The following is an 8,506-nucleotide window of genomic DNA, read 5'->3' on the forward strand; positions in this document are numbered from 1 at the left end:
TGATCTGGAAGTTAGGAGTCACCTGGGTGGCTCCCCTGACCACACTAAAATGACCAGCCTGCCCGGAGAATGACACTGCCTCTAGGCACTAGGTCTGCAAGTGCCTTTGGATCCAGTTCTCAGGGGTCTTAGGTCTCTGCTGGACTCAGGTTGCGTAGCTACCTTGCAACCTTCACCACCACACTGGTGATCCCAGAGCCCTGATGGGACCTCACTGAGTGTGTGTGTGTGTGTGTGTGTGTCCACACACATGCCCAAAGGAAGTCTTTGCCAGGGGAACTGGGTTCCTGTCTCCAATAGCATATCTGGGAGCATCTCCATCACCAGCCTCCCCCAAGATCTGGGGAGCCGCACCCATATTCCTCCTGATTGCTACTTTTTTTTTTACTGACTCTGCTCTGATGAGGGGGCTGGAGACAGAGGACAGCCAGAGAAGAGGGAAAATTCAACTGTGCTGGTGGGATGTGGGTGTGTGGGGTGGGCAGGCAGGAGGTGGGGGCTATGGCGGCCTGATTGGAGGTGGGCACCTGGCTATCAGTTCTGAGAACCCCAGCTCCATCCAGCAGCAGAGCTGTTGACTGTGTGATGAATAAGGGGGTAGGTTCTTCTGGAAAAGGGTGGGGTTGCAGTGGTTCAGCCCCATAGGGGCAATTCTGTGAGAGCAGTTCATGATGGCCCAGAGATGCCTGAAAAGCCCCCTCCCTGCCACCCCTTCCCCTGCTGCTTGGATCCAGGCAAGCCATGGGCACTGCTTCCCCCAGTGTTTTGGGTCCAGACCTGAAGGAGGCGGGAAAAGGTGTTTGGCCAAGGGGACCTTTCTAAGGCTCACGAAGCACCTCTGCCTGCCTAGTCACAGCCTGACCCCGCCTAATTCCTGAGCCCGGAAACAAGGAAGCCATTTGTCCAGGTGGAAAAGTGTCCAGGGAGAAAGGGGGAGTCTGACCTCAAAAGGGAACATCTGTCCCCCGACTTATTTCCTGGAACAGGAATGGTTTGGAGCAGCGTGTCTCCGTGGATCCGCCCCCTGCACTGCGTTGATCAGAGGGCCTCAATGCCCGTCCACCAGGGTCTCCCTGCTGGTGACCCAAGTGCCACGGCCACTGAGGAAGGCTTCCGTGGCTGCAGGCGTGGAGACCTGATACCCATTCAGGCCAGGCTCATTGAGTGTGTGTGTGTGTGTGTGTGTGTGTGTGTGTGTGTGTGTGTGTCCACACACATGCCCAAAGGAAGTCTTTGCCAGGCAAAAGCAAACAGGAAGGACACTTCTGTGTGTTCTATTCTCCAACGACCTTTTAAATATGTGACAAACAGTTAAAACAAAAGGCCATTTAGCTTTTATGCCTGCGATTCGTGGTGTCTATTCCACTTAATTACAGTGATTTAAAAATATCTGCATTTAATAAAAAAAAAACCTCCTTTCCCCCTCTTCTCTGTTCACCACCGCCCCCCCCCACCCAATCCCAATCTTTCTTCAGGCCACTGGGCTAACGCAGTAATTATCATCTCCACCAAACCAGGCCACAGCATCAAACGAGCACAAAGAGACTTGGGAGGAAGGGAGCTGGTGGCCGAAGTAACAGGGAGGTGGGGGAGGAGGGGCAGAGGAGGGAGAGGGCTTGGGCAGGTCGCTTAACCCAGCTGGGAGGATGGTGCTGGCAGCGTCTTACTGGAGAGGCCCCTGAATTCAGATCCTGCCTGGCTCCCCTCCCACCATATCCAGCCTCCTTGTAGGTCAGGATGCTTGAGAGAGAATGGTCCTGCCTCTGTACCTCTTTAAACTTGGAGCTGAAAATAAGCTTTAGCTTTCAGAGGTGCTTTTTCCCAAAGCTGGGAGGGAGGCAGGATCAGAGAATGAGTTCTCAGTGGGATGCAGGCTGCCCTGCTGGGCCTCGCTGCCACCCGCAGGGACCAGGCTCAGATAAAACCCCAGGGGTCAGACCCCTTGCTGGGGGGTGAGGGGGAGAAGAGGCGACCCCACCAGACTCGCTGAGTGGAGGCTCACCAGCCTTAGCACATTTCACACCCGCTGGAGGAGGGGGTGTGCTTGCCAGCCTGCATCCCCCGGGAGGAGAGGTGGAAGGAGACTCAGGAAAGCCAACCTCTGGGGGCGCGGTGCTCCCTCCAGGAGGAAGAAGACCTTTCTGCTGTTCCTTGAATGCAAATTTCTATCCCACCCCACTCCCTGTTCCTACTGCCCTCCCCGCACCCTGCTATTTTTTCTTCATCATTGCTACCAAAACATCATGTTTATTTCCTGGAAGAGGGCTGTGACTGCTGCTGTAGCTCACCGTCTACGGACGGCTTGATCGGTGCTGGCAGAGAGTAGGGGAACATGGCCATTGCATGGTCGGGGCACCTGGCCTGCGTGCCAGCTCTGGGACCTCCCGCCACATGGCAGGTTCTACACAGGCAGTGCGTGACACGGGGGCCAAGTGCAGTGGTCTCGCTTCATTTCAAACTCCTTTGGCCCCCCTCCACCTTGGTCCTCCTCCACCGCCCCATCCCAGCCTCCTGCCGGCCCCTTCCGAGACCCTTTCATTCTGAGCTGAGGGCTTCCCGCCACATCCTTCAGCCTTTCCTGGAAGGTGCCACGAACCTCTCTCTCTCTTTTTTTTCATGAACCTCCCTCTTGAATTCACGCCAACCTGGATCTCCCTCTAGGACCCGTGTACCCCCATCCCATCTGGACCTCTGTCCTGCCCCATATCCACATCTGCCTGGAAAGAGATTTCCGGATAGCGCCCTCCCATGGATACTTCTAGGCTGCCAGCTGCCCCAGGTCCTAGCCCTTCTTCCACTGAAGTCACTCCGCCATCGCCATTATCTGCTGACCTTGCTTCCCTTCTCTTTCCATTGTGGCAGTGCCCTGACTGTGTCTCCAACCTCACGCCCCTTGTGCGACACTTGTGCCAATGCCCTGACCTCCCCCCTCCCTGCTTCCCCCACTGTTCCCCCCATTCTCTGCTCTGGCCACAGCACAGCTGGGCTTCTGTCCCCAAGAACTGCTCCCCTCCCCTTTTCTGCCCCCTCCCTAATTCCTCAACTGTCCCTGAGGTGGTCGGCCACTCCTGGGCCTCCCCAGCTTTCCAGTCGGCCTGGACCTTACTCCTGAGGCTTAAGACTCATTAGCACAGCCTTTCCTCACCCAACAGACAGCGGCTCACCTGCCCTGCCGTGTCCCAAACTCCCGCCAATGGAGTCATCAATTTTCCCAGGCAGCAAGGTGCAGTTCAAGTCAATGGGCCTTACCAGCTGTAAGACCTTTGGCGTGTCCCTGGCTTCTTGAGCCTCAGCATCCTCACCTGTAAAGTAGAGGCAATGAGCACTGTCTCGTGGAGCTGGTGCAGGTACGTGAAGCCTGCCTGCTGCCTGCAGAATGGCTAGTGCAGGGGCCAGGGCAGAGGATATGCTCAGGGAACAACTGTACCTTGTCTCCTTTTATGGCACCAACTCACAACTTTGCATTACAGGTACTGGTGGTAATGTATGTCTTCACCTCCAGGTTTCCAGTCCCCGAAGAGAAGGGACCAGGTCTCGTCATCCTTGTAGTGTCAGGAACTTTTGATGGAGTGCTGTTTAGTTGCTAAGTCGTGTCCAACTCTTTTGCGACCCCATGGACTGTAGCCCACCAGGCTCCTCTGTCCACGGGATTTCCCAGGCAAGAATACTACAGTGGGTTGCCATTTGCTCCTCCAGGGGATCTTCCTGACCCAGGGAACGAACCTGCATCTTCTGCATTGGCAGGAGGATTTTTAACTGCTGAGTCACCAGGGAAGCCACTTTGTGTGTTGTCGATATTTAACATGTGACATTGAATTGCGGTGATTCAAATCTGGAAGTGAAAGTCACTCAGTCGTGTCTGACTCTTTGCAACCCCATGGACTGTCCATGGAATTCTTTATGCCAGAATACTGGAGTGGGTAGCCTTTCCCTTCTCCAGGGGATCTTCCCAACCCAGGGATTGAACCCAGGTCTCCCACATTGCAGGTGGATTCTTTACCAGCTGAGCCACAAGGGAAGCCCTAACCAAATTTTGGTGGCAAGGAGTCTGTGGGTTGAGTTGACCTCAGAGTGTTCTGATGGGGACCTCAAGTGGGAACTGACAAATGTACCCAGCCTCTTACCACCAGGAGCAGGAAGGGCTGCACTGATGAGGCAGCCAGGGCAATGCTGGCTATCAGCCAAGACTTGTCTCCTAGAAGGGCAGTGTGAAACCTCAGACCTTTCTTTTGGCGTGTGGACTCACAGCTAATTGACAAGTGCATGTCCTATGTGTAGCTGCTAAGATTTTCCATGACGTCAGCAGGACCCAACAATATCCTGGGTTGTTCCAGAGCTTCGGGGCATTGGCTCCTGAGGACCAGTCATTGGCAGTGGAGAGCTGACGGATCAGTGTGAAGGCTCCTGCTCTTGGCAACCTAGGACCTGATGAGAATCGGCATTGTTCAGCGCTGAGCACTGGGGCACTTAATAAATGTTTCTTTATGAAAGAATGAATGCATGAGTGAGTGAACAAATGAATGAAAGGACAAAGTAGGACCATGGTTATAGTGCGTGGGTTCTCAGTAGCTTTAGTCATGTCCGACTCTTTGCCACCCCATGGACTGAAACCCACCAGGCTCCTCTGTCCATGGGATTCTCCAGGCAGGAATACCCGGAGTGGGTTGCCATGCCCTCCTGCAGGGGAGTCTTCCTGACCCGGGGATAGAACCCTCTTCTTTTGAGTCTCCTGCATTGGTAGGCAGGCTCTTTACCACTAGCGTCACCTGGGATGCCCCTAAAGGTTGTAGGATCAATCCCTAACTGTGCCAAAGAGCTTTAGACCTTTCTAGAGTTTAGTCTGTGCTATGTGGTCCTCTGAAGGCCTTTCACCAACTGCTTATTCATTCATTCATATATTTATTGAGCCCCCACCATGGACCAGGCTCTGAGATGGAGTGGGCTTCAGCAGCCCAGCTCATCACCTCTGCAGGAGATCGTCTCCAGCATTGGAAACATGGATGGAGCAACATCCCTGGCGGTGACGACTGCCCATTTTCCTTCTCCCTAAAGCACTCCTGCCTGGCATTCACTCCCAGAGAACATTTTGAGAGCAGTGTGATGTTCTCAAGTTTTGCTCTTAGGACGAGGAGCCCCAAGTAGGGCAGGGTGGGGTGAGTTGGATTGGAGTTCTGGCAATTTCAAAATCTCCAGGACTGATTGATCCATCCATCCCTTCGTGAACCATTTCTGAAAGAGACTGTGGGGTCCGAGCATTACGCCATTCTTGCTGGAACACGACCGGCCCCACGCTTCCTCCGCTCGATGCCAGGCCTGCCAGGTGAATCCCAGATATTGTCGGGCTCTGCTGACGTCATGGAAAATCTTCGCAGCTCGTGCACAGGGGCACACTCGTCAATTAGGCGGAGAGCTGACTGCCAAGAGAGAGAGGCTTGCGGTTTTCAATTGTCCTTCCAGGAGACAAAGCGCCCTCTCCCCTGGCCTCTGCGGAGGATTCTTCCACAAATGGTGCTGGGTTACCCAAGTTCCAGGCTATGCAAGGCGCCCCCGCCCCTGTTCCGATGTGGGGAGATGAAAGTCTGGGAGCTGCTTCTATTTGTTCCGGCACCTGTGCCGGTGCGGCTACCTGGGCGGAAGGGAGGCTTGGGGATGCTGTCGCCCAGGTTTGCTCACTCGTCGGGAATAGAAATGACAAATGGCTCCCGCTGGGAACCCCGCCTGCCTTCCTGCAAGATCGTTTATCTCGGCAGCGGGTGATTTGCATACCGACCGGGTGGGAACCCGCCTCTCTGAGCACTGCCCTCCCCTGCGCTCCCCTCCCGTCTCCTCCCCCTCTCCTCACTCCAGCCCCGCTCTGGACGGGGCTGCCTGCCCCACGGCCAACTTGAAAGTGTCAAAGTGTTAGTTGCTCAGTCGTGTCCCACTGTTTGCGACCCCGTGGTCTGTCCATGGGATTCTCCAGGCAAGAACCCTGGAGTGGGTTGCCTTTCCTTTCTCGAGGGGATCTTCCTGACCCAGGACTGAACCGAGGTCTCCTGCATTGCAGGCAGATTCTTTACCATCTGAGCTACCAGTGGGACCCTGAAAACCCTTGAACGCCTTTCAAAAGGCTCCTGTGAAAACAGTTTCTAGGGGGGCTTGGGGGCTTGGGACACACCATTTGGAGGTTCTGATAGATTCAGCCAGGAGGAGGAAAGGGGGAGAGGATGACTCACTGCCTGCCCAGGCGCCAGGTGCCCTGGACAGACTCGCTCACCAGCATGTCCCCTGAGAGCAGATGGCCCAGAGAAGCAGGATCTGAATTCAGATGTACTACAGGTCACAGGGAGGCTGAGGGAGTCAGGGAGTCGAGCACGGGTCGCAGTGACCAGTGACGAGCCTGGCCCTGGAGGCTGTGAGCAGGTGGACGGTGGCCAGAGGTGCTATGCGGGGAGGCTTGCCCAGTCTGTGAACCAGACCCTCCTTCCCCTTCCTGCTGCTTCTCTGCTTCCTGGTAACCTCATCCTTCCACCTGCCTGGCACCGCCACAAGCTCAGAAACTTCCATATCCCCCCACTGCGCAGGGCCAGTCACTCCGGGGTGGCACCTGCCCATGGAGACAGTCACTGGCCAGTTTCCAGCCTCTCGGGTGAGTTCCTGATTGAGGGTGTCCTTCCTGGTTAAGACCAGGGTAGAAGGGTTCTGAGGGTGGGGGAGGCTGGGCAGGCTCAATGGGGCTGGGGTTTCCCTGGGGAGTATGTTCCCGATTCAGGGCCAAGGCTGCATCAGAGACCCACTTGGGCTCTGTGTAGCTGTGTCTAGGCCCTTCCTGCAAATCCCTTGACAGTAGCCCCGGGGGAAGGGTTCTACCTGATAACTCAATGAGGGTCTGGGGGCCTTTTGTGGACGTCCCTTCTACCCCAGGCCTCTGCTCCTGGGATCTCAGCTCTGTGCTGTGTGGCAGGACGTTGCCTCAGGGTGCCCCTCAGCCCCCTGTCCCAGAGTGGGGGTATGGGGTAATAGAGGAAACTTTCCTGGACTGTGAGGAGTCCTGCGAAATCCAGGATCAGGGGCATACAGTTCCAAGTGTGGCAAGAGGGCATGCAGTATCTGTAAGCAATCTGAAAACAATGACCACACTGGCAAAAGTGGCTCTGCTTTTTGTCTTGTCTTGTGTTTTGCTGGGCTTCCCTGTGCAGCACGCATAATTCCCTGCCCAGGGATGGAACCTGTGGCCCCTGCAGTGTGAGCTCAGAGTCTTAACCTCTGGACCACCAGGGAAGCCCACTCTGCTTTTTACTAACATCATGAGCCTGTGATTCCCAAAAATGTCCCTGAAAAAATTTTTGTGGGTCTGAAGTTCTAAACAATGGCTGTTACTGTTGGGTTTTAATAATATATCTGTAAGCTTCAAATTAGCACTTTTTTATGACTTAACCTTTGATAAACATCCCATTCTTTGTGGGAGTACATGGGGAAAAGCCCAGTGGTGGTGTTGGTTTCCACTGCTCATGTTCATTTGGGGAGTAAGTTCATGGGGGTTTGGGGGTCACTGGCGATCACTTTGGGGCAGTTTGTGTGTCCCACCCCCGCGGAATTGCATTTTCCTGTGTTTAAACAGATTAGAAATAAACAATGACAGCATAGGGATCGCAAGGATGAAGAAACAGAACTTGACTTCCTTCAGCTCAGACATTGTGTGACTCCACGTCAGTGTTTAAAATTTAAAACAGGGAAACAGTGTGAACTGCGGCAAGAAGTATTTATTTATGAGTGCCGATTTTAGTTCACACATGAACTGTTTTACTGAATTTGCATAATCTTTTTAAGATGAGCATTTCTTTTTCTTTCAAAATGATTTCTTAAAATCACACATCAAAAAAATGAATGGTTTGGGGTGTGCTCAGAGTCGGGGGCCTGGGCTTGTCTCTGTGCAACACACCAAACAGGAGCTTGGGTTCTTTGTGAAGAGGGGTGCAAAACTTGTGTGGCCTTGCTATGAACAAATACCCAACACACGTCCCCCGCCCCTCCACGAGGCTGCTGGGCAGGGCCAGTGGGACATGGCTCAGTATTGGAAGAAAAGCTACCAGATGTAGCGGGGGAGCTTCCCAACTAGACCCTGTCAGGTCTACGTGTGGGTGGGCCATGAGTGGTCTTAGAAAGGCTTTAAACCTCTCTTTTTAAGCAGAAAGAAAAAAAAAAAAAAAAGATTCCAACTATATGCCATTCTAGAAAAGGCAGAACTATGGAGACAATGAAAAGATCAATGGTTGCCAGGAGTGTGCAGAGAGGTGAATACACAGAGTATTGAAGTTTCTATGAGGGTGAAAATACTTTGAATGACATTATAGTGATGGATATATGTCATTATACTTTTGTTTAAACTCATAGAATGTGCAACATTACTCATTTAATTAAAGTGAACCCTAAGATGCACTGGGGACCTTGGTAATTATAATGTGTCAATGCAGTTCATCTTTGGTTTGAAAAAAAGGGTACCACTCTATTGATAAAGCTTATGCAT

The 8,506-nt window shown here is 53.4% G+C and overlaps 1 non-coding gene across 1 annotated transcript; it reads left to right on the plus strand.

Annotated features, from left to right (window-relative positions):
- The first annotated feature begins 7,873 nt into the window (after positions 1-7,873).
- On the plus strand, positions 7,874-7,998 carry LOC133058205 (small nucleolar RNA SNORA11). The gene has a single exon (XR_009693308.1). It is a non-coding gene; the product is annotated as a small nucleolar RNA SNORA11 (small nucleolar RNA).
- The last annotated feature ends 508 nt before the right edge of the window (positions 7,999-8,506 follow it).

Source organism: Dama dama, chromosome 5 (assembly GCF_033118175.1).
Source record: "Dama dama isolate Ldn47 chromosome 5, ASM3311817v1, whole genome shotgun sequence".
Taxonomy (NCBI): domain Eukaryota; kingdom Metazoa; phylum Chordata; class Mammalia; order Artiodactyla; family Cervidae; genus Dama; species Dama dama.